The sequence below is a fragment of the Suncus etruscus genome, chromosome 14, assembly GCF_024139225.1.
Source record: "Suncus etruscus isolate mSunEtr1 chromosome 14, mSunEtr1.pri.cur, whole genome shotgun sequence".
NCBI classification, from domain to species: Eukaryota; Metazoa; Chordata; class Mammalia; order Eulipotyphla; family Soricidae; genus Suncus; species Suncus etruscus.
Window position 1 is genome coordinate 48,428,748 of NC_064861.1, and position 27,156 is coordinate 48,455,903.

Here is a 27,156-nt window from a genome sequence, read left to right on the forward strand (position 1 = left end):
TCCCCCAGCAAACCCCCTCCCAACAAAATAAACAACAAAAAAAAAAACATTCCTAACCATTCCACATAACGTATATAACCCAAATTCATCCTCATAAACTGCAGAGCAGTTCCCTTGGAAGGAAATCACAAAGCTAGTGCTCCTCTTAACAGCACAGGGCACCAGCGCTTCTCCAAACAGCTGCTACAGAACTAAAGCTGAGCTGTGTTGAGATGAGAAGTAGAAACCTCTTGGGATTCTGAAGATGGTTTTACTTTTGTAGTGAAAACAGCTATTTTTGGGGCTGGGTAAAAACTGATGCACTTTTGTAAAGCAGAAGACACAGCACAGTCAAGAGAGCTGGAATGATGAAGAAGGTAAAGGAAATCCCAGTCCTTTGCAGAACTAAACATTTCCTTCAGTCGCTTTTAGTCCACCTGCCTGATTGCCCTCTTGCTGGCCCCTGTGCTCCAGGAATGTTGGGTGGGGGGGGCATTGTCTCATCACCTCTATTGCCTCATCCCCTCTTTATCATCATGTCTTAGTTATGTGAGCTTGTAGTCCATCAAGCCCAATTTAATGAGTTGTAAGCAGTGTGTGCATAAGTAGATTCTGGAAAATTTGACTGTGTGTCCATAGGATCAATTCCTGGGAGTAGTCATTTGGCTGGGATGTTCTAGTGCTTACCTTTCTGAATTTCGGGGAGCTAACCCTCATAGTAGGTGACCCAGAAATGGCAGAGTGAGTGTAATTAGGTCTCACTATATCTCTTAGTTGGGAAGAACAGTCCTGGACTGAGGCAAGGGAATGCAGGAAGGACTTTCTGGAGCTCTTTTTTCAAAGCCTTTGCATTTGGACCACACTTTGAAATTTTAATTAAAAAATGTTGGTGGTGTCTGAAATCAAACCCAGGGCCCCATACATCTGAGACATATGCTATATCCCTGGCCAGCGTCACAATTAAATAAACAGAAGATTTGGGATGGAAGGTATGACCAGATGCAGAGCCCCTTGCTACTTTTGCAAGCTTGTTACCCACACACCATTGCTACTGAGTGTGCAAGCACATGTGTTTATGTGTGTGAGAATCTGTATATATGAGCATGTGTATGTATGTATAATTGAGTATGTGAATGTGAGATTGTGAGTGTGATGTATGTGTGAATGTCTGAGTATATATAAGTGTGTTTGTATGTGTGTGTGAGTGTGTGTATATATATATATGTAAGTGACTCTGAGTATGTGTAAGTGAGTAATCAAGGATGGAAAGAACCAACTCAGGATCCTAAGCCACCATTTCTCCCCCATTGGTGACAACTTTGAAAATCTGTTTTTTGTCAGGAGTGACTTGTGTGGAGCCAAATTGGGCAGCACTTTTCAACATCTCAGACACTGAGACAAATTGTCTGATCATTTGAGGCATTTCTCTTATGCCTCCTCTCCACACCTGCCAGTGTCTTTAACCTTGAGCATTGGGCTGCCTCTGTTCTGGATGTGGCTGGGTTTCAGGAACGGGACCCAGACTTTTGCAATCATTATGCCCCTCACAAGGCATCTGAGTGCCTTGTGTACACAGAATGATTTCCCAAATGGCTTCCCTGGCCATTTAGAGTCCCCCTCCTTACCCCTGTGCAGCCATGATTGTAGCAGCCATGGGCCAATGGGGTTTGTGTGATCCCTTTCCTGGGGCCTGGATGTCTGGTGCAGGGAACTAGAGCCCAGAATGAGGTACCTGGATACTCAGCCAGGGAAGGGTGGAAATTCATGGATGGTCAGTTTCTCTGTTCTTTCTGCAACCATTGTGCCTGCTCCACTCCTATATTCCAGACTCCACTCTCTGCTCCCCAATCTCTCCTGCAGGTGAACCCAGGTCTGGAACTCCCCTAGGGAATGCAGGACTCACATGGGCATGGGAGGAGCCTCACTCCCAGGCCTCTACCACATGGCTTTCTTTATGAGAACTTTGGTTAGGCAGGAAACAGCATCCTGAGGAGCCGAGAAGTGGACCCTGACCTGAGGGGAGGAAGTGGATGAAGAGAGACAAGAGGGATGGAAACCAAAGGCAGAAAAGGGACCATAGCTGCTGAACTGGGATATGGAGAGAGCTCAACAGGCTGAGTGCAGACTCTGCATGCAGGAGCTTGGGACTGAGTCCCAGCACTGCATATTCCCCTGAACACCTCTAGGAGTGATCCTTAAGCACAGAGATGGGTGTGACTCCCCCCCTCAAAGACCAAACTGGCAAAAAACTGCAGCTGCACACAAGACAGTTTCTTGAAAATTGCCTAAAAATTGGAAAGTTGTTTGGTTTTGTTGTGTTGCAAGATGCCAAAGGAAGAAGAAACTGCTTCTCGCATCAACTGAGATTTGTTTTTGGCTCCTTAACTCCCAGGGTTGGTGGTATGAAGGGACTCCTGGAACAAGTTACAGGGAGGCCAGAGCAAGAGGCCAAACCTGGGTCTGGCATGTCTTTCAAAAGAAGGGAAAAGAGAGCCAGAGATATGATGGCAATGCTTAGCATGTGCGAAACCCTGGGCTTGACCCTTGGCATCTCATGCATATATTCTCCCTCAGCATCATTGGGAATGGTGCTTGGAAACCTAGAATAGCTGGGATAGCCCAATACAACCAGGAAGAGCAAAAAGCTGAGGGCACCCACTTCCCTTTGACTTTCTATAATGACTTAAAGGGGCTTGGTGTCATCCATAGCATAAAGGGCCTTTGAGAGGCTACTAGACAATGTTCTTTCCTGTTTGCCTCCTGCCTGTGCCCCCACCCTCAGTCCTTTAGCCCACCAGTAGTGGGAGATAACCGATCTGGTGGTCACAGCAAGTGAGCCTTTAGTATCCTGGCTAGAAAGGTCTCCCATGCACACGGAGCATGCACAGAGAAGAAAATTCATCTCTTTAATTGATATAAGAAAGGTCATATTTATTTTTACATATTTACATATTTTTACATATTTATTTACATTAGGAACTGGCATGGGTCATGTGTGTGCTGCTGTTGCTAAAGGGAGGACATCCAATGGGGGAAGGGGAAGGACTAAGAGTGGGAAAGGGTGAGAGACCTCCACCCTGGGAAGGAAACCCTGAGAAAGAAGAGAAGGGAGAAAGAAAGAGAGAGAGAAAGGGGGCTCCTTGAGCAGGTAACCCCTGATATAGGCCAGAGATCAAAACTAGAGTATTGGTGGTCATGAAGAGCAGCTACCACAGAGCCCCAACAGATAGCAAGTGGGTGACAGCAGGAGTACCATCTCTCAGGAGGAGGAACCGCTTTCCTGTTGTGCTTATTTGTTAGAGGCCAGCCACTTTGCCAAAGACAAGTGCAAAGGGATCCTGCCAATCTCAGGTGCAAAGTTGTTGATGCTTCCCACTGACACCAGGAGTCCTGCTTTCTTGGTGAACCCCATGCCCTCTCCAAAGCAGAATGGGACTCATGAGCACCTCCTCTGGAACAGGACACCCCACTTTCCCCATCCCAAATTGCTCCTGTTGCATCCTGATGTCTGGTGGTGTGGTCTATTTCCCAGGGCCTGCCTCAGTCACCACCTGTGCACGTGCTGGCACATGAGTGGACATTCATGCCTTTGTCCTTCACTGAATGGCACCATTTTAATTGCTCCTAATGGAGCCCCCAGAAAGGACCTTTTCCTATTCTTATATGTGAGACTTTGCTGTTTTGGGGGTCAAGACCTCTAGAATACAGCATCTCATTTCTGTGGATTCTTGGGAGTGGGGAAGGAATGAGCTAATAGAGCCTCAGTTTCTCTGGGCTGAGTTTTGATGGAATGATTCCTGCCCCCTGCCAGAAGACTAGGGACCCTCTTTTCTCCTACAACCTCTCTCCTGATACTGGACTTAAGAAGTTGTCCTGGGAATGAACTCATCAGTTCGACCCTCTTAGAGAAACATCACCCCCATCCCCGTGAATTAGACCTCCTTTCTGAGCTTGGGGGTTTCGCCTCTGATTTGAAGTTTTCTGCTGCTATGATAATAAAAGGTGAGAGTCAGCAATTTGGGGGGGTATGATTTCCATCTAGCCCCTTCTGTGTTTCCCCTAAATAGCAGTGGAAACTCAGTTTCTATTCATACCGGAAGGTGAGAGATTACCATTGTGGAGGGAGAGAGGCATATAAAGATAGAGAGGGGATATGAAGACCAGGGACATTATTGTTTTGCAGACAAAAGCAAGGAGCTAATTTTTCTTATTTCAATAAATAATGTTATCACGGAGAATCCAGGGAATAACTCAATGGGCTGGTGTTTATGCTTTGCAGGCAGGAGACTGGGGTTCACTCGCTGGTACTGCTTGATCTCCCAGAAACAACCAGGAGCTACCCCTAAATAGGAAATGGAAGTACCCTGAGTACTACTGGGAATGATCCACAAAACACAATAATCAACATAATAAACACAGAAACAATAGTAATCATTACAATAATTCTATTGTTGAGACTGCTTAGGTCATTTCTAAATGACTGTCACATGTCTTCTTTTCCATAAAAGAATCCGACAACAGTCCTTTGTCTCGGTCCAAATGGATGTGGCTGGGGTGAGTGAGGGCTCTGCCACCACCAGGCCCACTAGTGGTTTGCAGCTTCTCACCCTCCTCTTACAGAACAGCTTTGGAGTTATAGGCCCTGGATGCAGTGGGGAATAGTGAGGAGGCTGGTAAATGACCTTGTTAATTTCCCCTGCTCATTAGAGTCCAGCAGAGAAAAATTGGGGTCCAAGGGTATGCCCAGACGCCCTTCACCAGGTCTCTCCTAGTAGTTCCTTCTCCACTCAACAGTGATAAAAACATAAAAATCTATAGAAATCTAGTTTGCATTGAATAGGACAGATTATTTTTATAAACAACCGCTTATGGTTATGTTTATTGGCAATAAAAAATATAACAGCTCTCAGGAATTGACCAAGACTTTGCTTATTTCACCTGATTGAAATTGCACCGCAACCTTGAATGTTCCCACTTTACAGACTGTCAGAGACTCCTAGAAATTAAATGGCTAGGGCAGGGACTTGAGCTTGAGACCAGTCTTCCCTGCTAACATTCATGATATACACATAGTATTTAATCTATTTTCCTTGTGAGATTTGTGAGTAAACAAAAGGCTCACCTGGGATTGGATTGAGATACCCTGGATAAGTGTGGGACATAGGGAAGGGACTGAGTGCTTGGCAGGGAAGCTCAGTTCCACGCCAGACGCTCCACAATTAGTCAGCTCCTGTTTTCTGATTTAATTCTTTCCCTGATGTACTTGCTGTGCAACTCAGCAAAGATTGGTATTCAGGGAAGGTGTGTCAAAGGCAGTAATTAAACTGTCTCCACCAAAGCACTCAGCCTGAGAACAGACTTGTTTGATTCTGCAAAGGAAATCATTGCTATTTAACAGGGGGCAGGAAACTTTTGATTAGCAAGTGACAGATAAACAGATCGATGTCTTTCCTGGCGACCATTTTCAGCTTCATTATTAAAAGGGACCAGGTTCTGCAGCAATGAGAAGGTCTGGTGAAGGCCCCAGGGCTTGTACCAGGGAGGTTCTGGGAAGGGACTGAGCTGGAGTCCAGGGGAGAAGAAGCTGGACCCTGGTTAGATCTTGGGAGCTTGGAGCCTGATCAGTTGGGGGATAGTGGGAGAGGACCCTGATCAGGTCTGCTTCTCCCTGGAACATGTCATTTTGCTCCCCCCCCCAAAAAAAAAGACTGGCTGAGATCGACTGGCAGCTGGCCTTCTCCCTCATTGTCTCAGTGTCTCTGTTCCCACCCAAGGCTGCCGCTTTGCTTTATTGCTGTTCTCTCAAGGTCAGGGGAAGTTAAGACCAGAGATTAGACTGTGTCAGTGCTACCTTTTTGAAATATGACTCAGTGTAATCTCTTTCCACACCAGAGCAGAGATGGCAAAATCACACTTGAATCTCTAACTCGCAGTGGGGCTTATTGGGATCTTAGCGGGACTCCACTGAGATAAGACCATTTCTTCTCTCAGGGTGCCCTTTCACAAACTTTGCTTAAGGGAGGCCTGAATTTAGCACAGACAGGTTTTCTGAGGTTTTGTACTTGGAGCCCAGCTGATAAAAGGGAGTCTGGCCACCTAGGTCCATTGGGCTTGGTGCTAGCCAAGGTGCCAGGAAGGGGGTTTCACTTCTGCCCCTTAAAGTGCCCTACCCACTATACTATCTCTCCAACTTTGTCTTACTGATCATATGTTGCTAAGTCTTGTGTTGGACTGTTCATTGTCTTCTTTGATATAGGTCATATTCCATCTTCCTATCCAACCTACTACCCACTACCCAAGCGATATCTGATGAGTACTGGGTTTTCTTCTGATAAAAGAGCTTCCCACCTCCCCCTTTCCCCAACTGGCATTGCTCTGGGCAGAACTGTCAATCAAGGCCCTCAGCCATTGTGGAGCAGTGACTGAAGCCTAGCCAATGAGGTGCTCCTCTTGTTTGAACCATAGTGGGCACTTGACTGGAGCTCAGCCAATCAGATTTACTCAAGATGGAAAATGACAGAAGCTGGATTTTTCTGAGGAGGCTGTGTGCAGGCATCTGTCTTCTTCTCTTTCAGCCTTTTCTTAGGCTGCCTCACACCTTTCTAGTCAGTTCTCTGTGTTTTTTGCCAGCTGAGGTGAAACCTGTCAGATCCAACCTGTCTCTCAAGTAGTAGAGAAGGAAGCAGATGTAGGAATTACCATCTCTGTTCTCTTCTTTCTGGGGGAAACTCCTTCTTCCCCCCCATAGTCATTCTGCAAAGCCAGGATGGTTGCCCTGAAGTCAGTGGGAGAAGAAGGCCAGGAAATTAAATGTGGACATCCTGACTTCCCTGACCCCAGAACACTCTTCTAAGAGGTTGCTTGGCTTTATTTTTCTATTAAATCCTCACATTCTCTGAGGCTTCATCCATGCCCACTCTAGGCTCAAACCTCCCTCAGCTCTCCTGCTTTGCCAACATGCTCTCCTCATGTTTTATCTTCACTTGCAATGATTCTAAAAATGGACTTAGTAAGCGGGGGGGGGGGGGGGGGGGGGGTGGTCTCCTGGAAGGGGATTTACCTGGCTTTTGGTAGCTCGAGAGGCACACCCATTTGCTACGGGCCTCTCTTCCTAAAACAATTATGGGGCAATTGAAGTGTGTGTGTTTGTTGTGTATTGTGTTGTGTTGTGTTGTGTTGTGTTGTGTGAGTCCTTCTGTAACTTAGTCCCTCAGCCTCAAGTTCCTCATCCCCTCTGTCCATGATAAGCCAAGGTCCTCAAGGTTCCCAGCCTCCCTTAGGTCAGGTGCTTTGGTTTAGGTCTGAAATAAACTTGCTGGTGAAAGATAGTTATGCCATTCTGAAGGTCTCTTCACCTCTGATTCATGAGCTAGTCTAAATCAAACCTCTTGATCATCTCACTCTGGCAAGCACATAGCCATGACATCAAAACCAATGTTTAAAACGTTTAAAATCAAAATCTAAAACAGAAGTTCCCGTTGAAAGTGCTTAGCTTCCTAAGACACTAGGGACCAGTGCCTCCAAACCACACTACTGAAATCCCCAGTATCTTTTCTGGTCAGGTTTGAGGATAGAGCTGATACTTGTGCCTATTCCTCTCCTTTCTAGAACAGGCTAATACTTGGGCTCCACAGGAAAGAGAAAGAAAGCCACAACTCTCATAGCCAGCATGAAATACACTATTTCTAATTCCCTTCTCTCTCTTTCAAAGGTCTTCTTTACATGGCATGAAACCAAAGTCACACTAGAAAGAGGGGAGATATTTGGGCTTGAGTGTTAAAACAGTATTAGAATGTGTCTATCTCAGTCTTTCTTAGTGACTCTACTTTCAGTGGCTTCTTTTTTAGAGAAGCAAACAAGATGGTAGCCAACAGCTTCAGGTTGACCTTTTGTACCCTCAGGCTTCTTCAGTGAGGAAAAAGGCTCTTTCCTGATCATGCTAACGATTACCTTGGAATTTACTCTTTTTTATTTCCTGGTCTGCCTAGGTGTGGATTAAATCCCTTTCCTGAACCAAGACAGTATCTGAAAAGATGAAGTCAAACCAAATTCACATGACTGCTCAGCACTGCCCCATGGACAGATGTGACAGGTGGCTTTGGAAGGCAACACCAGATGCTATTTCTATAAGAAAAGCCTGGCTGCTGGGCAGGCAGATGTCTGCAACAGGCCTTATCATCAAAGTCTATCTATGGAGCAAAAAGGTCCAGGGGCTCTTTCTGATACCAATCAGATCAAGAAGAATCTTGTCAGGTCAACATCCTTCAACTCCTGAGGGTCAAGTGGAGCCTGCTGACAGGTTTTTTTTTTTCTGGCCATATCTGGTTGTGCTCAGGGGTTACTCCTGGATCTGCACTAAGAAATTATTCCTGGCAGGCTCAAGAACCATATGAATGCTGGGGATCAAACCCGGGCCAGCTGCATGCAAGGCAAACACCCTACCCACTGTGCTATCATGCTAGCCCCAGTTCTGACTCTTAGCCTTTTCCCACTTTATATCCTTGCCTATTCTTGTAAACAGCCAGTCCAGGGTCTTAAAAGGACATTGAGGATGGGTTCTTGGGATGGAGGAACGAAGAGTCTCCAGTCTTCTAAGCAAGCCCCACCCACCTGCCCTCTACTTTAACAATGTCAGTTCCTTGTCAAGAGTTCCTAAGGTTTTTTTCAGGTCTTCAGGGAATAAATGGGCATTGAATAAAGCATCTCAAGGGCTGAATGTCCTGAAGAGCTAAAGAGAAGGGCCAAATATTTGGCTTCTGGTTCCATCTAAGACCTTTGATATCAATCTAGTGCAGAGGTCCAGGATAAGTGTTGTTATTTCTTTGGGTCTCAGCATTCTTGTACAGATGGGGGTTATCCAATGATCATACTAACGATGGGTGTCTTCATAGAGCTTGTGCCTGAATAGATCCCCAGGATCTATCTCCCCACCCAATAAGCTCAACTTAAATGCTGATGTCCTTGTCCCCACTGCAATTAGATGTGAGAGGATGGGCTATAAGTTAAATGAGGTCTCTGGGGTAAGCTGTTCACCCTGTTGGACCAGGTCCACTTGGGAGAAGTGAAAGAGAAACTCCACCTCTCCCTGAACACAAGAGGACTCTGGGGGAAGCTTGTCTGCATGTGCACATGCAGAGTGAGTGAATCCCTGGACCCGTGGGGCTGGTGTCTAGGCCTTGAACTTTTTGGTTTTCTCTGAAGTAACCTTTGCAGACCAGCCCCCTGCTGCCTGCCCCTCCCACCCAATGTCCCAACTGGGTCTATATTTATAGAAACTCAAAACAAACCCAATGGGCTTGGTTCAAAAGAATAATTTCTCTAGGAACATGCATTTTATCTTGATGACCTGGTGATTAATTGCTGTGAATATAACTATTTGCAATGTTGTCCATGTATCTATTGAAACTTCCCAGTATCTTCAAGATGGAAATGTGGTTATTTGCTTCTGACAGACCTTCCTATAGGCATAGGAAGTCCAGAGAGTTTGAGGTGCTTGTCCTGGATCCCACAACTGAGTAATGGCAGGACTGGATCTGACCTCTGGTAGCCTGGCTTCCACACTTAAACCTTGGCTGCTGGCTGGACAGGGTTGGGCAATCATCTGACACTGAATCTTTTAAAGGGACCAGGTAAAGACAGGATCCTGTTCCCTGCTGAACCCTGACCTCCCCCCAAGATTGACTTGTGGGCCTACCCCACCACTCCCCAACCTCAGGGTTTCCATGGCCAGCAGGGCATACTTCAAAGAGCAGCCTGCAAGTTTCCTGTTTACCCATATCACCCATCATGGAGCAATAGGAGTGGCTTAGGGAGGCTAAGTAAGCACATGGGTAATGAGAATGGCTTTGGAAACAAAGGGGCAGCTTGCTAGAGGTGTTTGCCTGCAGGGTGGCAGGCTTTCGGTGTGGACAGGGCAAGCATAGTAGCAGTCAACTGGCTGTATAAGGAGGCATAGAGAGGCCTTGGGAGTGCTCAGCTTCAACCCTAAGACCTCTCTGTTTTGTGGAGCGGGGCTTTGGCATCCAATCAGCTGTGTTCAGGGTTCAATCCTCACTCTATGTTCAGAGATCAGTGCTTGGGGGATCCTATGTGGTGCTAGACATTAAGCCAAAGTCACTTCTGTGAAAGGCAAGTGCCCTATATGCTGTACTATTTTGCCGGCCTAACCTCTCCACTTTTTTTGCTTTTGTGCCATACCCAGTGGTGCTTAGGGCTTCCTTCTGGCTCTGCACTCAGGGATCACTCCTGGTGGGCTCGGGGGACCTTATGAGTGCTTGGGATTGAACTCAGGCCTTGTGCAAGACAAACAGCCTACCACTGTACTATTACTCTGGCCTCCAACTTCTCCATTTCTATGGTGACTTTGTGGGTGATGGTAGAATAGGGATGGAGAAAGTGGGGTGAATTAGAGAAGAGCAAAAGGCAGTGCAGTGGAGGGCAAGGCAGCTTGCTTAGGCATTGGATGGTGCCACTGCTTCTAACAGCTGTCTGAAAAGTGCCTTCAAGTCTCCAAAGTTCAAAGTGGGTGGTCTGCATATAGGCTGTTTCATGACCTGGGGAGGAACTGGGGCTGAAATTTTCTTCCTGGGCCCCCACCCCCTTCCCCAAGGTGACCCTGGCCTTGAGTGGGTGCTCTGTCTCATTCTCTCTGTGATGGAGGGTGGTTATTAGCAAGTGTGGCCTCCTTGCTGATTACCTTTCCTATCCCATTAATTCTCATTTTCCCCTAGATCCTTCAAGGCAGCCTGCAGGCTGATGCAGTAGGGACAGGCATGCAGGCCACTGGAAAAGGCACCCAGAACCTATTCCTCATTTTTCCCTGTGCACATCTTGTACCTCTGCTGAAATTTTGTCTGGGTGTTCTGGATAAACAGTCAGGGTCCATAATAATTAGCCAATTCTTTCTCCCAAGCTACCAAGAGTCCTTTGCTCCAGCCCCTTTTCCAGGAACATTGAGAATCCAAGGTACATTCAGAGGATTATCTCATACCTGGCCCAAGCCTCTGTCTTCATAGTACACCTGCCAGAGGACTCTACATCCCATAGTCCCCCAAATGCTAGAGTAGCAGGCTTCTTTGGGGGTAGGCTTACTAGGTGAAACTGGCCCTGGAGGGTGATTTTTGTCACTCACATTGTGCCAAAAGTACTTGGAACACTTGCTGGCTCTGTGTCTAGATTCTGGGTTTCTATTAGAATGAAACGAGGCTCAGCCTTGGCTGAGAACCTCAATTTTCTGGCCTCCTCGCCTTCCCTAGTATGAATACATAACCTCAGGACACCCCCATCCCTGCCCAATAATCTGTATTTGAGTCTGAATTCAGTTCTTACAAAAGAATGAAGTGCTGATGGTGAAATGGGAGGTCACCGAAGTAGGGTGCTGGAGGCCCAGTGAGGATGAGGTGCTTATCTGCTGAGTAATCCAAGTTTCTGGGGGATGAGGAGGGTTCTGTGACAAAGGGTTACAGTTCCCCTTTTCCTCATGAGGTGCTTCTGGAGGTGGGACCTCCATCTCTGCAGGAGCACCTTGGAACATTGGGGCAGAGAACAGAGGTGGCCTGACCTGAATTGAATGTGGAGGGAGAAGAGGAAGGTGAAGGACCTGAAATTGGAAATGAGGGAGAATGAAACCCTGTGGATAGGGCACATGGATCCTGGGAAGATTAAGCACCCCATCGAGACTGAAAGGTGGAGTAGAATATTTCCTGCTTTGCCTTCTTGGGAAGTGAGATTCAGGCAAGTCTGCTGATCTTTGATGGAATTGCTCAAAATTCCTTTCTTGCTGCAAGTTGTTGATGGTTGTAGTGTCTGAGACAACTTTTCTTTCTGCCTGTCTTGTGGATGGAGGTCCCCACTTCCTGTTTGTCTTTATTCGAAAGTTCCCCACCCCAACTTGGCTAGACCGAGGGTAAAGTAAATATGGAGCATTGTGATGAGTGGATGGATAGGCTAATATATAGACATCACCATAGTCAGTATTTTTGGATCATGATGATTAATTAATTAATTCATTCTTTACTCACTCATTTATTTATGAACTCATTCATGCCCTTACTATTTATTCACTCATTTATAACTTATTCCTTCATTCACTCACTTACTCATTCATTCTTTAACTCATTCTCTCATTTATTCATTCATTCACTCATTATTCTTTAACTTATTCTTTCATTTATTCATTCATTCACTCATTCATTCATTCTTAACTATTTCTGAGCACCAGCTCTGTGCCTGACTCTGATGGAGATGCTCTGACTGACTCAGCAAGCAGTAAGGACAAACTATCCCCTGCCTACCCAAGATCCAATATTTTATGACAGTGGCTCAGGCTACAGGTCACAAATGAGACACAGCAGACACGATGGTATGGTGGAGTGACAAAACATGGTTATGGGGGGCACGTTCTGGGTCATGGCATTAGGTAAGAAGTGGGTGTGGGGTTTTCAAGGGGGCACGTGGAAGATGTCTAGTGAGGAGCTGGGAAAGAAGTTAAGGTTCATGGCTTGCATACTCTTTTTTAATTTTTTGCCTTGCATACTCTTTTTTTTAAATTTTTATTGTGTCCAAAGTGCATTACAAATCTTTCACTGCATCATTTATGGTACATAGTGACAATGAATGAGGGGCATTCCCACCACCAGTGCTGTCCTCCCTCCGCCCCTGTTCCCAGTATGCATCCCATATCTCCCTCCTCTAGCCCCCAGAATGCTAGTGCAACTGGTCTTCACTTTACAGCTTGTTGTAGATTGAGCATCTATTCCACGGTCATTGGAGATAAAAAGGATAAGAAAAAGGGGAGAAAAAATTTGATGACAACTACCAAAAAAAGAAAGAAGAGAGAAAAAAAAGATAAGAAAAATGGAAGAAAAAATTAAAAAAATGGACCCGGCAAATAAAAATAAAAATAAATCTCTAAATAATAACCACAAGAGTGATCCCAGTTCTATCCCTAGAACCACATGCCCCTCCTTTGAGCATTCCAAGGTGCAGCCTGCAGACACTGCAGTTTTGCATTTTCCAGTTCTAGAACTTTCCACCACTTGGCCTTGGCTGGCGGAGAATCCCAGTGAGTGATTTCAGGCTCCCTGAGCATCATTGGGAGACGTGGGGAAGGGGAGGAAAGATCTTTATGGCTATAAGTACAGACCTATATATCTGCAGAGATATAGAACACGAATAGGTGGCATCTGTCATCTTTATTAACTTTGCATCACACCATGAGAAGGTACCAGGGAAGCCTTGAAAAATGCCTGAATTGGACTTAGACTTGGGTTCCAGAAACAGAAAGAAGACACATTGTGAGTGTAGCAGATGGAACAGTTGTCAGGGAGCCCTGTAAAACCTTGTCACCCTGGAGCCAACAGATACTGGGGAGTATCTCAGTCCCAGGCACTCCATGACCTGATGCCTACTGTGGAAAAGACCACTTTGAACTTGGGCAGAAGGCCTGGGTTAGCAGTCTGTGCAGGATGGATTATGGTACATGAACTCAGGGTGGCAGAAGGAATGCCTGGTGGTAGCATCATGCACAGGGAAAAGTAGGCATGTGTGGAGTCCACTCTGCAGTGCTGCTACCCAGTTTCAGGGCTCCTGCAGAAGAAGGGAGGGGCACATGGGGAGCAATTGAATGCAGGCAAGTTCTGCAGATAACTGTCTTCTTAGAATCCCCATAGCCTGCAGCACAAACAGTTTTTCGGTCAGTGCTGGTGTTGGTGATTACATTGATCTGCATGTAATTGATGTTACTACTCACCACCCCACTAGCTCAGACTGTGGCATTGGACACTCCCTCCACCGGTTTACCGAATCTTTTCCTTCCCCCTTACCGCATAGCAAGGAGGAGTAAGCAAGAACAACCAACATACTGGTCCCTGTAATAATGTTTATGATTCCTAAAGACCATCCATTGAGGGTTTCCAGAATGGAGCATTGCACTGGCTCTGAGATGGAGCAGACATTCTCCTATTCAAATTACAAGCCATTCTCTCTGGCATTGCAAGTGAGAAGAGCTTGCTTGCCATAACTGCAGTCGGAATTTATCAAATTAGAAACACTTATGATAATTGGGCTGTGGTATAAATGCAAAATCGTGCAGTGTGTAAATAACCAATGATGAGGTTTTTAAAGGAGAAGCTTGTTGGGTTCTGAGAGACGAATTCTTCCCCAGTGGATCCCGCTTTGGCTTTTGCATGATATGGATGTCATTTCAAGTATCCCTGGGTGTTCTCCTCACGCCATTTATTTAAGGTATTTATATGAGAACAAACTCTATCAAGATGAAGTAGTGTCAATTGAGAGGGGCTTGCTGAAGCTAGAGTGATATTGATTACAATGGCAGGAGATTGTGGTGTCAGGTCACCTTCCCACCATTGATTGTTGATTGCTCTATAACACCCTGCCTGCAGTCCTCCCGCTCCTCCCCTCTGCCAATCACAGGCACATTAATTGTGGGGACAAATTTAATCATTGCTCCCTTGCAGTACTGCTGAGATTCCAAGTCATTTTTCACACACAGTAAAATTGTGGTCAGGCAGTGGAAAAGGGAATGGAGAGAGACACAAGCTGCTGCCAGAAATACATGGTATTTCCATTGTTCACTGAGTAGAAATTGGAAAGAGACTTAATTCTCTCTGATTAAGGTGCAGTTCTGTTTGGGTCTGGGGCTGGGCAGGACCGACTCTTTAAATGGTGAGACATGTTTTCTTCCTGTCTTGTCAATAACTGCCTGCCACCTTCTCATTCTGAGAGAAAATAAAATAAAAACACCAAACAAACAAACAAACAAAAAACAGTTTTGTAGAAGATTTTCCTATCTTTTCTTTTTCCAGGGCTGTAACATCAGGGGTTAGGCCAGCCTTGACCACCTCAAGGATTAGAGTCAATTTTGTCATCTGTTTAGAAGGGAAAAAATTCAGACAAACTAAAAGATTTGGGGCAAAAAAGATTATAATCTTACCAACATAGTAAAAGGGAATCTTCTTAATTTTTTAAAGAAGGATCTAGAAAATCTTACAGTTCAACTTTTTTAAAAAGAAATAGAAACAGTCCAACATAGCCTGCAAATTCATTCATTCATTCTATAAGACTGGGGCTTGGGACTTGGTCTACAGAGGTGAATAAAACTTATGAGGTCCTTACTTTTACAATTTACAGTCTAGAAAAAGCCATGTTTTTAATTACTTGTTTATTATAATTGTTTATACATCTTTAACATTGAAATGAGATCACACATGAAATTTATCCTTGTGTACATTTTAAGTGTGTAACATTTTTTTTGTTGACTGTAGAGTCAATGTTAGAAGTAGGCAGTCTTCTATGACGTATTTATCTTATTGAATTGAAACTATGCATATTGATTAATCCTTTCCCATTTTCCTCTAATCCCCTCAGTCCTTGGCAGCCCTTATTTTAGTTTTGATTGAATAAACTTGACTATTTTAGGAACCTCACATAAATGGAACTTTGTCTTTCTGCATCTGGCCTGTTTCACTTAGCATAATATCCAAAAAGCTGATCCATGTTGCAACACAGGCTTCATTTCCTTCCCTTGATGGTTGCTCAGTAACCACTGGGTGTCTAGACTACATTATTTTTTCTTTTTGGTTTATATTACTATTAACAGTGTTTTCTCATGGCATAGTTACAACACAATACCCATTACCAGTGTACCCACTTCTCTTCCTTCCAGGACCCCATCCTCTCTCCCTTTCACCCTCCTCAACTCAATTATGTAAATCAGTTTATCCATCATGTTCATTGTCTTTGTATCTTCCTCGCTACTTTGCTGTGTATCTTTAAGTCCCACATCACTCTATACTTGCCTTTTTCCTTTTGATGGATATCTTTTTTTGTTTTTGTTTTTGTTTTTAGGGTCACACCCATTTGATGCTCAGGGGTTACTCCTGGCTAAGTGCTCAGAAATTATCCAGGCTTGGGGGTACCATATGGGACGCCGGGGGATCAAACTGCTGTCCTTCCTTGGCTAGTGCTTGCAAGGCAGACACCTTACCTCTAGCGCCACCTCACTAGCCCTGATGGATATCTTTTAATTCCATATATGTCTCTGGAAATACATAATTTAGTTCTTTCTTAGAGCTACATAGTATTCCAGCATGTATTTATACCATAATTTCTGATCCATTGATCCATAGTTGGACATATGTGTTGTTTCCATATCTTGGCTACTATACTAAGTGCAGTAAGAAAGCTAGGTATCCTTTACGACTAAGGTTTTTAGGTTTTGGAGATAGTTTCCAAGAAGTGGAATTTCTTGTAGAGCACATTTATTTATTTACTTTTATGCCATTGATATTTACCGGGATTTTTTTTTGATGAGTAATGCTGAACATATATTGGCATATACAAATGGCTTACAAGTGAAAACCAGGTTCTCTGTCAATGATCATCAGGGAGATCCAAATCTAAACATGACATCACCCCCACACGTCAGGAGGATTATTATCAGACATCCACAGCAGACAAGTACTGCTGAGGAGGTAAAGAAATTGAAATCTTGGCCCTTTTGTAGAGCTTGCAAAAATGATGTGACAATGGACAACTGTCTCTTGAAAAATGAAAAATAAAAATAAGGGGGCCAGAGAGATAGCATGGAGGTAAGGCGTTTGCCTTTCATGCAGAAGGTCATCAGTTCAAATCCCGGTGTCCCATATGGTCCCCCGTGCCTGCCAGGAGCAATTTCTGAGCCTGGAGCCAGGAATAACCCCTGAGCACTGCCGGGTGTGACCCAAAAACCACACACACACACACAAAATAAAATAAAATAAAATAAAATAAAATAAATAAAAATAAGAAATATCTAGCAATTCTACTTCTAGAGTATATCCTAAAAAAATTAACTCATGGTCTGGCACGACCCCCCCCCCCATATAGAGCAGTGTTTTTTCAACTTTGGTTTATTTTAGACTACTGTAAAAAGTTTCTAGACTTTCTCACCCCTTCTTTTTTTTTTTTTGGCTTTTGGGCCACACCCGGTGGCACTCAGGGGTTACTCCTGACTGTCTGCTCAGAAATAGCTCCTGGCAGGCACAGGGGACCACATGGGACACCGGGATTTGAACCAACCACCTTAGGCCCTGGATTGGCTGCTTGCAAGGCAAACGCCACTGTGCTAACTCTCTGGGCCCGTATTTGATATTTTTAAATTAAAACACCATGATAGCACAGTGGCCAGGTGTTTGCCTTGCATTTGACAGATCCAGGATGAACTCGGCTTCAATCCCTGGTATCTTATATGGTCCTCTGAACCTGCCAGTAGCGATTTCTGAACACATAGTCAGGAGTAGCCCCTGCGTGCTGCTGAGTGTGGCCCAAAAACAAAACAAACAAACAAAAATTCATCATGATATACGAAGTTGTTTATAATATAGTTGTTTCAGACATACAAGTTCAAAAAGTAGTCCCACAACCTGTGTGACCGTCCTCTAATAATTTCCTCAGTTTCCCTTATATCTCTCCTTAGTAGGATAGATTGACTTCATATTGCTTGCTCCAACAAGACTTAAACGAATGTCAAATGAATTATCAGAAAATAAATCAATAAAAACAAATTTGTGATGATTGATTGCACTAAAATTTTAACCTATGTAAATAAATTCAAATCTTTTAATGCAGTAGAATCTAATGTCTATTCTCATTTACATAAATATGTTTTCAACTTTGCATTTAAAATAGAATGCATTAAATTGTATTTTGAACTTTGGTTTTGGTGTGGTTATCATCATGTCTTCCCTATCATTAATAAAACCTTCCATGTAAACTCCAAAATATACTAGCAAAGTATTAGAGCTTGTCTCATTGATCTAGAGAACTCCACTATAAGAACCTTTGTATAAGTCTAGCACTCCTTTAGTTGGGGAGGGGGAGGTGAAAACTTTGGGAAAAGACCCAGATCTGATGTCCTATTGCTACAAGTTCTTATTTCATTGCTCTGAGCTGAGGATGAAGCAAAGATGTTGGAACAATTTTCTTGGGCAGGTGGATCTAAAACCTTATTTATAGTCTAAATGTGAAGAGTAGAGAGCTGAGGACTAGGGCAGAAAAGACAAAAGTTTGACGAGTATAGTTGGGCTTTCAGGACCCAATTCTCTATACCAGCCAGTGACTTCATCTTCCTGCATCTTCTTATTTCCATCCATGCAGGTCAGCCCATCCGAGCTGGAGAATTGAGGCCAGGAGCAAGCAAGGTGGTGCATGTGCCTGGCGTAGAGCAACCCACAGCATTTGCTGTGGATTCTCGGATAGCTGCACAGTGGGGTTCTGCCAGCTTTAATTTATTTACTTGGTATATTTTCAGTTAAATGCTTTGCCTGTTAGAATGCCAGCAGAGGCTCACTCCATTTGTCTTTCTTACACTTGTCATTTGCCCTGATGCCGTCTAGAGGCATCTCTGCTGTCTTCCCTCTTTTTCCATTTTAGCACCAATCCTAGGCTCCCCAGGCTTCTCCACAAGCTCCCAGCTTCGCACAAAAGCATCCAGTTTGCAGCTGTGGAAACATCCGTCATCCTGAACATAACAGGAGCAAAACACCCTGCCCTGGGACATATCTAATACACATGCTGGGGCCAAGGTGCCAGGAGCACACATGGTCCCCGAGAATAATTCCTCCAATACACTCCAGGCACGTAGCAAGAGCCTCTGAAGCCAGAGGACCCATTAACCAAATCTCAATCCACAGTGGGTTTTGCACCTCTCCCCACAGCTTTCTCATGACCTTCTGTGGTCTGTGCATTATGAATTCAATGAAAAGCTTTTAAAGGTGCTGGCTTTAGGGTGGGGGCAGGGGAGTGAAGCCTGTAGAAAGCTGGGGAAGGATTGGAAGTGTGTATACACTAGGGCAGGTGTCGGCAACCTGCGGCTCCGGAGCCGCATGCGGCTCTTTTGAAGGCTTGCCGCGGCTCCGGAGCCGATGTCAGAAAAAAAAAATACTGCTTTAATCTCAGCTCCGCTTCTCTCCGCTATATCTATAGCAGTGAGGCGGAGCTGAGGAGCGGAGCCAATGGAGGCAGCCGTACCTGGTGACGTATATAGCATTAAGGTAAGAAACAATATATGCAGTGTTATATTTGTTTTAAATGTTGCAATGGTTTTGCGGCTCCCAGTTTCCTTCGGAAACGGGTCCAAGTGGCTCTTTATGTCTGAAAGGTTGCAGACCCCTGCACTAGGGGGTGCAGAAGGCACAAAGAAGTCGAGGTTGGTCTAGCTAGGGGTTTGGGGTGATTTAGAGTGTGGCAATTGGTCACAGTAAAGTCAGTCAGATTGATACCATTGGCCTCCATCCATCTGTCCAGAGACAAAACGAACACACAAAGATGGTACAAGCTTTGGGTTCACCTGAGCAACCCAAGTGAGCTCACAGACTGGCATTATTCAATTCAATATTGCTATTCGACCCTGGTTCCTAACACATTAGACATTGTTTCAGTTGACAGAGATACTAAGAACATTTAGTAGGCCCATCAATGTCAATGGGTACATAATGAAAAGAGCTGGAATATTTCACATGTTAATCAGCAGGTGTCCCTCAAGACTAAAATCATGACAACTTCCTACTCTATTTTTGCCTGTGCTACCCTCTGCATCTAGAAGAACTCAACTCTTTTATTCTAGCCTTTCCTGATACATGTTTGCTGCCTTATTTAGACTGAAAGACATACTTTATACTAAAGCCCAAGGGACTATCCCCACCTTGGGGGTTTTGTTAGAGGGATGATTTCACACAGGGGTCCACAGAGAAAGGGGCAGGGAGGGGAAAGGGGGTATTCTTTCTTTTAGCATCTTTGGCTGTCACCATCTTGTCCTCTGCCACCAGAACTCAACTTGGACTGGCCTCACTTCAGGCCAAACAAGTGTGCAGGACCTGAATCCAGAAACTCCTAGAAAACAACTTGGCTTACCTGGTTGACTTTGTTTTCCCACCACTTCAAAAATGAGCACATAACTTGTACGTGAAAGGAGCATCCTACTCTGTCTTCACCCACTCCATCACCTGGGCACTCCAGAAAGGAGCTTGGAATGGTTTTCCCCTTCTCACAGGTTTATGTGGTGTCTGGATGCCAGATAGGTCCCAAGTTTGGTGTGTTTGGTGTGTTTGGTCCCAAGTTTCCCCCTCACAAACTGCAGGCAGGTTTGGTTTTCCTTGGGGAGAGGGCTTGGGGAAAAGTTAGGGAGCTGTGCAGGAAGCCAGGTGGTACTGAAACATCTCCTGTTCAAGCCAGGAGGTGTAGGCTCCCCCTTGGTAGGGTATGGATCTGAACCTCTCCAAAGCCTCCAATGCCCCAGCTTGTCTCATACAGAGAATTAGATTTCTCACAAAAATAAATTTCTTCTCTTCTGGTGCTCTATTCCAGTCCCCCACCAAACTGAAGAGATGAGCCTCTAGTTCTCTGCTTTCTTAGCCCATCTTTGTATTCCTTCGATTTTTATAGCCAACCATTTTGTACGTGAACTAAGTACTAAACAAGCATTATTACCGCTCTGCGCACTGCACACCGCAGAGGCATAAATCCCACATTAACCTCCTCCTAAAGAGCGGCTGAATGCATTTTAATAAATGTCCCAAATGGTTTCAGTGTCTAGTAGCCAAACAGAATAAAAAATGCACACACGTTACAGGGTGTTATGAACCTTTCTATCAAAAGTAATAATAAACAGACTGCTTGTTGGGCCTGGTGATTGGGTTACATTTTTAAACAGTATATTGAGAGACAAATCAAAGAAGAACTGAGATGATTACGTGAGAAGATGCAGAAGGGCCCAGCAGTTTCCAGGAGGGCTGAGAGGAACAGGTAGACTTCATTTGCTTGTGTCTCGGATATTTTTTTTTTCTCGAAGAGGGGCCTAGAGAAACGAGCGGAGTAAGAAATTTTGACTACACTCAGATATTTAATAGACACAGCCAGATAAAGGCAGGAACACACATCATTTGTCAGTGGAATAAAAATTCAGATGAGGTATTTTCCTGATGCAGTGCCAAGCCCCATTAGGCAAGCATTTTATTTTCATGTGTCAGGATGGCAGGCAGAGGGGGCCAAACTTCATCAGCCTGCCTGGTGTGACCTGAAGTCAGCCTCGGCCTCTGTCCCAGCCCAGATTCCCCTTCCCTAGCTAGGCACTTCCACCACTGGGTGAGTTTCCTGGGTTAGAAGGCCATCTTGGAGCAAATGGCGGACACTTCGGTGGTGTGCATATGTGGGCTGGGGCACATCTGCAGGCAATCAGGGCTCTTTGGGCAGCGGGGTTTTATTATGGGATTATACGTGTAATCTTAGATAAATAGTAGAAATTGGAGTGCTTCAGTTGGAAGACTTGTTTTCTCGCCCAGAGAGCAGTGTAAATAGCAAACCAGAAACCGTTTGTTCATTATGGATGCAATGAGTCTTCTTTCTACTAGCTGGGTTAGGGGGGTGTTGTCAGTGGAAACTCTTGGCAGGCACTTTGTGGTGGGGTGTTAGGCCAGGTTAGTGGGAGAGGAGAAAAGGGATAGGATGCGTGCTGAGGTAGGGGTCTTCAAGAAATGCTTACTTGGGGCTTCCAGCTTCTAGGAGCTCCATCCTCTCTGCGTTGGGAGGGAACTGAGGAATGCAGCAGGGCAGGGAGGGGTCCCTGGCAGGGCAGATACCGAACCCCCACTCTGGCGATACATATAATGATGTTACTCAGTGTTGTTTTACATTTCCAAAACAGATGTACCAAATCCCTGTAAACTGATCTATGGTAATGCACTTAATTTTAATCTTCAACGTTAAAAGTCCAAACCGATCACTTAAAGCAGAAACATGTGTCATTTCACCAGAAGTTGGCACCTAACCCAGCCTTATTCCACGTCACTGGTTCAGCTCTGCTGCTGGTCTTCTCTTGATTATGTGCCCCTCAGACTGATTCTTCTTGTCCAGTTACTCCCTCTCCCCACAGTGTTTCTCCAGCTGCTTTCTTCTGCTTCCCATGTCCTTGGCAGCCTGTGGGCACTTCCAGCTCAGGGCCATTCACCTGTTACTGCAAAGCTTAATGTTCATTGCTTTGGGTGCTGCCTGCAGGCTCTGAAAAGCCTAGGCCTGCTGTCATTTGGGAAGCTGAAGGAAGACACCTAAAAGTTGTTTTGGATGATGCAGAACCACCCATACGTCATGATGCTATATTGCTTCTATGAAACAATTTTTAAAAGTAGGGTGAGTACTTTCTGACAAAGGTACTGGCTAAATATTAAAGCAGGCTGGGTGATAATTACCAGATATCTTTATTCATGAGTCAGAACTGGAATAAAGCCCTGATTTTTTTCCTCCAGAAAAAGGAATAGTGCCTCAGTCATGAGATTAATGCAACTCAGAGGCTTTACAGAGGCAACAATTAGGAATGTCTGCCTAGACACAATAGGAAGCATTTGGAGGGAAAGACAGAGGCACTACCTTGGATAGAGCAGGGTTGAGACAATGGGAGGCAGAGGAGAGTTTTTCTCCAAGGCTTGGGATTTCCCAAGTATGCTCTGACAGGTACTCAGGAGTATGTCCATGGAGCCAGCTTTCTCTTTGGGGGCAGTGTTGTTGGGCCCCACACAGTTGTACTCAGGGACTACTCCTGGTTCTATACTCAGGGATCATTTCTGATAGTACTTGGAGGATCATATGAGGTGCCTGGGATTGAGTGGTCTCAGTTAGAGGCAAGTACCCTACCCACTTCAGTATCTCTCCAGACCCTCCTCAGGGTCAACAATTTCTTAACAACTCTGTTGGAGTTGACTGGTCAAGCAGTAGTGCTGGAGCAAGGCAGTTGGTTAGTTTTTATAGTACAGTTAAGCAGAGAGAGGTGTATAGATTGTTAATGACCTCTGGCGCTGATCTCTTCAGAGCAATTCCCGGCAGGTGTCTCTGTCTTCATGGAAGGGATGGGACCCATCAGCATCTGGAGCTAAAGAGGGACTAGGCAGAAAATAGGAGCTGAAAATGACTGTTACCACAGGGGGTGGGATGTGGCTGCACAAAAACAGGGGGCAGGTTATAGAAGGTCTGTCTAGCGCTCTTTCAGATGGTGTAGCAGAAACCACAGATTGCGGTAGATTTCAGCAGAGTGACATGGAAGAAGTTGGGACCCAAGAAGAGACAGTGGTCTTTTCGGTCATGCACCAATTCCTATTCCCTATTGCACTGCACACTGTTGCACTCTGTGCTACACTCAGTCTTTCCCCTCCACCATCAACACCACTCTCCCCATTCCTTCCAACTGTGTTTGTATCTAAGAGTCAAACAAGTTGATGGTCATTCACAAGAATTCACAAGATTCAACTTTGTTTGAATATACCAGTGATCAGGCTGGGCTCTGCTAAAGTCATCATAACTACACCCAGTGGTGCATGGGAGAACATGTGGCACTGAGGATCAAACTGTGGGCCTCTGCATGCCAGAAATGTGTCCTACCCCTTTGAGCCACCCCTCTGGCCCAGAGTTCCTTCTCCTGTAAGTCATGAAGCTAGTGAAGGGAAGGGCTGAAGCACAGAGGGAACAAGACCAGTGACATCAGCCTCCCAAGGAGAGTTCTTGAATAACACAACAATCAAAACATCTCTGAGCCTTCCTCCAGAGGTTTAGCTTAAATAGAGCTAGTGGCAGATCTAAGAAGTAGCTTTTCTAGCACGTCTCAGATGATGTTCCTGGAGGACTTAGAGTCCTCTAGAAGAGGGGAGCCTCTTCTAGATTTCCAGGGAGCAGAGAGGTGGTCAGAGTTTGTGGATGGCCCAAAGGCTGTTTCCTTATTTTATTGTTTTGTTTTGAGGCTGCACATGATAGTGCTCAAGTATTTCTTCTGGCTCTATGCTCAGACATCACTCCTGGTGGGCTCAGAGAACCATATGTGGTTCAGTAGCATGCAAGGCAAATGCCCTTCATGCTGTACTATTGGCCCTGCCCCTCCAATGCTGGTTTCTTAAAGAGTTTTCAGAAATCAGATAAGTAAGACTCTGGTCACCAGAGTGACCACTCTGGTCACTGGAGTGTCCACATGCTGCTCTCAGGCTCTGTGGGCAGTCATCTCTGTTCCAATGAAGCATGGAGAGCCAGCTCTGTCCTTTGACCAAAACTAACAAGGCAAGGGTCAATTCAATTTGGCAGGGGTCCTTTTAACAGAAAATACCAGTTCCAGCATGCCTTCTCCTAATTCAGTTCCCACCCATGAGCCTTCCAGATGCTGGTATGGTGAAGAGTAGAGATCTTTTCATTTGGTGGGGTGTGGGGAGGAGGGTGGAGTTGGTTGAGATCTTTCAGCTAGAAATTTGCAGGAAAATTAAAGCTCGATAAGGACATCTGAATACAGTTGGGGTAAGATGCCTGCTCTGGATGTACCCCCCCGCTCCCCATAGAGAGAGTCCTTGCATGAAGTCTCTGAGTCTCAGTTACCCGGTGGGAAGATGGCATTTCAGGGACAGACTAAAACACAGGCTGGAGCCAGGAAGCTTTTACTTCCAGTCCTCCATTAGCATAATGCCCTTGTTAGTATTTTCCTATTTTATTTTAACTTTTTATTGATTAAGATTCTGTGATTTCCAATGCTGTTAATAATGATTTCTCACGCACATAATTCCAACAATACCACACCCAACAACAGTGTACCCCCTCCTTTTCCCAATTCCCCTGTAACTCAGTTGTGTAGATCAGTTCTGTTTTCATGTTGACTTTGGGCCTTTGTTGCTATCTTGTTGTGTATCTTCAAGTCCTGTATATGAGAGACTTTTTTTTAAGTATAAGTTATTGTATTTAAAAACAATGTATCACATAGTTGACAGTTAATCCTAATACATTTTTCCAGATAAATGGGAACAAAATTATTAAAAAAAATAACAAAAGAAAAAAAGAGTACAGCAACAAGAAAATTTGTGAAAATTTCTGTATCTTGCAATGAAGTTCGTTAAATCATTGTCAGAAGTTTAGTAAGTTTTTGTTGCCCGTTGATCATTTTGTTACTTCTTTTGTTTCTGAACATTAGGTGGCTTCAGAAACACATTGGGATATACATTGGTTCCTACCTGGATGACAATATTGAAAAAAATTGGAGTTGTCCAGTAATTCCAAGCACTACTACTGATATTGTGGCTTTTGTGGGGTGTACTATCGGCTGCCATGGGTTCTGAAAGTATGAGAAGGCAAAGGGAGGGTGCCAACACTCATTTCAAAAGAGTCCTAGGAATGTCAGCCCAAATATTGGCATACTTAAACTTTTGGTCAGACTGGTGTTTCTAAAGAGGGCAGTAGAATATTGAATTAAGTCCTCAGGTTCCAACACCAGAACACTGGAGAGACATGGGTCTGAAATTAAATGGTGGTCTGGAAAATAATTCACACACAAACATACACATGCATGTAGAAAGCAAAGGATTTTCAGGAGTTTTTCATATTACCCTTTGCTCCTAGTAGGCCCCAGCTCCAAGTTGCTAGCTTCCAGGAGACCTGGAAAATGTAAGGACTCACTTCCTCCACCATCCGAGTTTTTAATCTGAGGATCCTACCGGGAAGGTGGGATCATCTGGTCTCAACACTAATCAATGGTTCTACATTCAAAGATAATTCTGTCCAGGGGCCAGAGCGGTGGCAAGGAGCGGTAAGGTGTCTGCCTTGCTGGCACTAGCCTAGGACGGATCGTGGTTCTATCCTCTGGCATCCCATATGGTCCCCCAAGCCAGGAGTGATTTCTGAGCACATAGCCGGAAGTAACCAACCCCTGAGTGTCATCCGGTGTGGCCCAAAACAAACAAGCAAACAAAAAAATAATTCCATCCAATGAGTAACAATGTGTAGACTGATTGAGGTAGAAACAGACAAAGCCCATAGTCATCCTGTAGAGGAGTGTTGAAGCAGAACCATTGTGAGTAATGGGTGTAGCAGGCATGGCTTCAGCAGGGCAGTGACTTGGCCCACTCTCTCCTCTCAAGATTGCCAGCTTTCAGCTGCATGTCTGGTGTACTAATAATTTTTTATTATCTTTCAAGAACAGAGTAGAGCCTATGGTATTGGCCAAATGCAGACACAGTGATTGTGTTATTGAAAGAGATTATTCTGTATCTATTCCTTTTTTTTCTGACTGACTTCACTTAGTATATCTGGCCATTCTAATATGTATCCACACAATCACAATTCTTTTAGGTTGTTCTTATTTCTTTTTCTTTTTCTTTTTTTTTTTTTTTTGTGTGTGTGTGGTTTTTGGGTCACACCCGGCAGTGCTCAGGGGTTCCTGGCTCCATGCTCATAAATTGCTCCTGGCAGGCACAGGGGACCATATGGGAAGCTGGGATACAAACCGATGAACTTCTGCATGAAAGGCAAACGCCTTACCTCCATGCTATCTCTCCGGCCCCTTCTTATTTTTTTTTTAATTTCAGGGCTAAAACAAAAAGATAGTAGAGGAGAGGTAGTGCTTGCCTTATCTGCAAGTTCAAATCTTTGGAATTGTGTATTGTTTGCTGGACACTGCCAGGAGTGGTCCCTGAGCACAGTGGAAGGAGCAAGAATGAAGCACAGTTAGATGTTGCTTCCAAACAAATAAATTGGAGTTCAGAGCTTAGCACAGAGACTAAGATATGCCTAGCAGGTGGCCAACCCCAGTTCAGTCTTTAGCACCATATGGTCCCCAGAGCATTGCTGGGTGTGGTCCTGCACACCCCAAGCACTGTTGGTTTGTCTAAGTGATCTCCAACACTATGGACCAGAGACTAAGGAGCATTCTCAGTTCCTCAAGTAAAATTGCCAGCCTAGGTGGCTGAGGATTGCTGGTAGGGCCCCTAAGTTTTCTGATCACTTTTGGAATACCCTAACCCCAAACTGGGGTGATGACTTCCATCAGTATTTATCATCCATGGTGCAATTTTCCCCATTGAGGGACATTTTGTAAAGTATGAGATGGATTTTTTGCTTGTCGTACTGGGGTGTTCTATTACTAGCATTTTATGAGAAATGTCAGGGAGGTGACTTGCCTTCAGGGCACAAGACTGTTCTCTTGCCCCAGCAAGCATGACCCTACCAGTCTGAAAATATTGTATCTGTGAGAAGCCCAAATATTCTTCCTTTGCCATTGGCTTGGATGAGAAAAGGCCCCTGTGACTTTTCTGGAGCATTTTCTATGTGTCAAGTCTTGGTAGAAGCAATTTCTTCCTACACTCCCTCTAGAGATGATAGCGTAAGTGT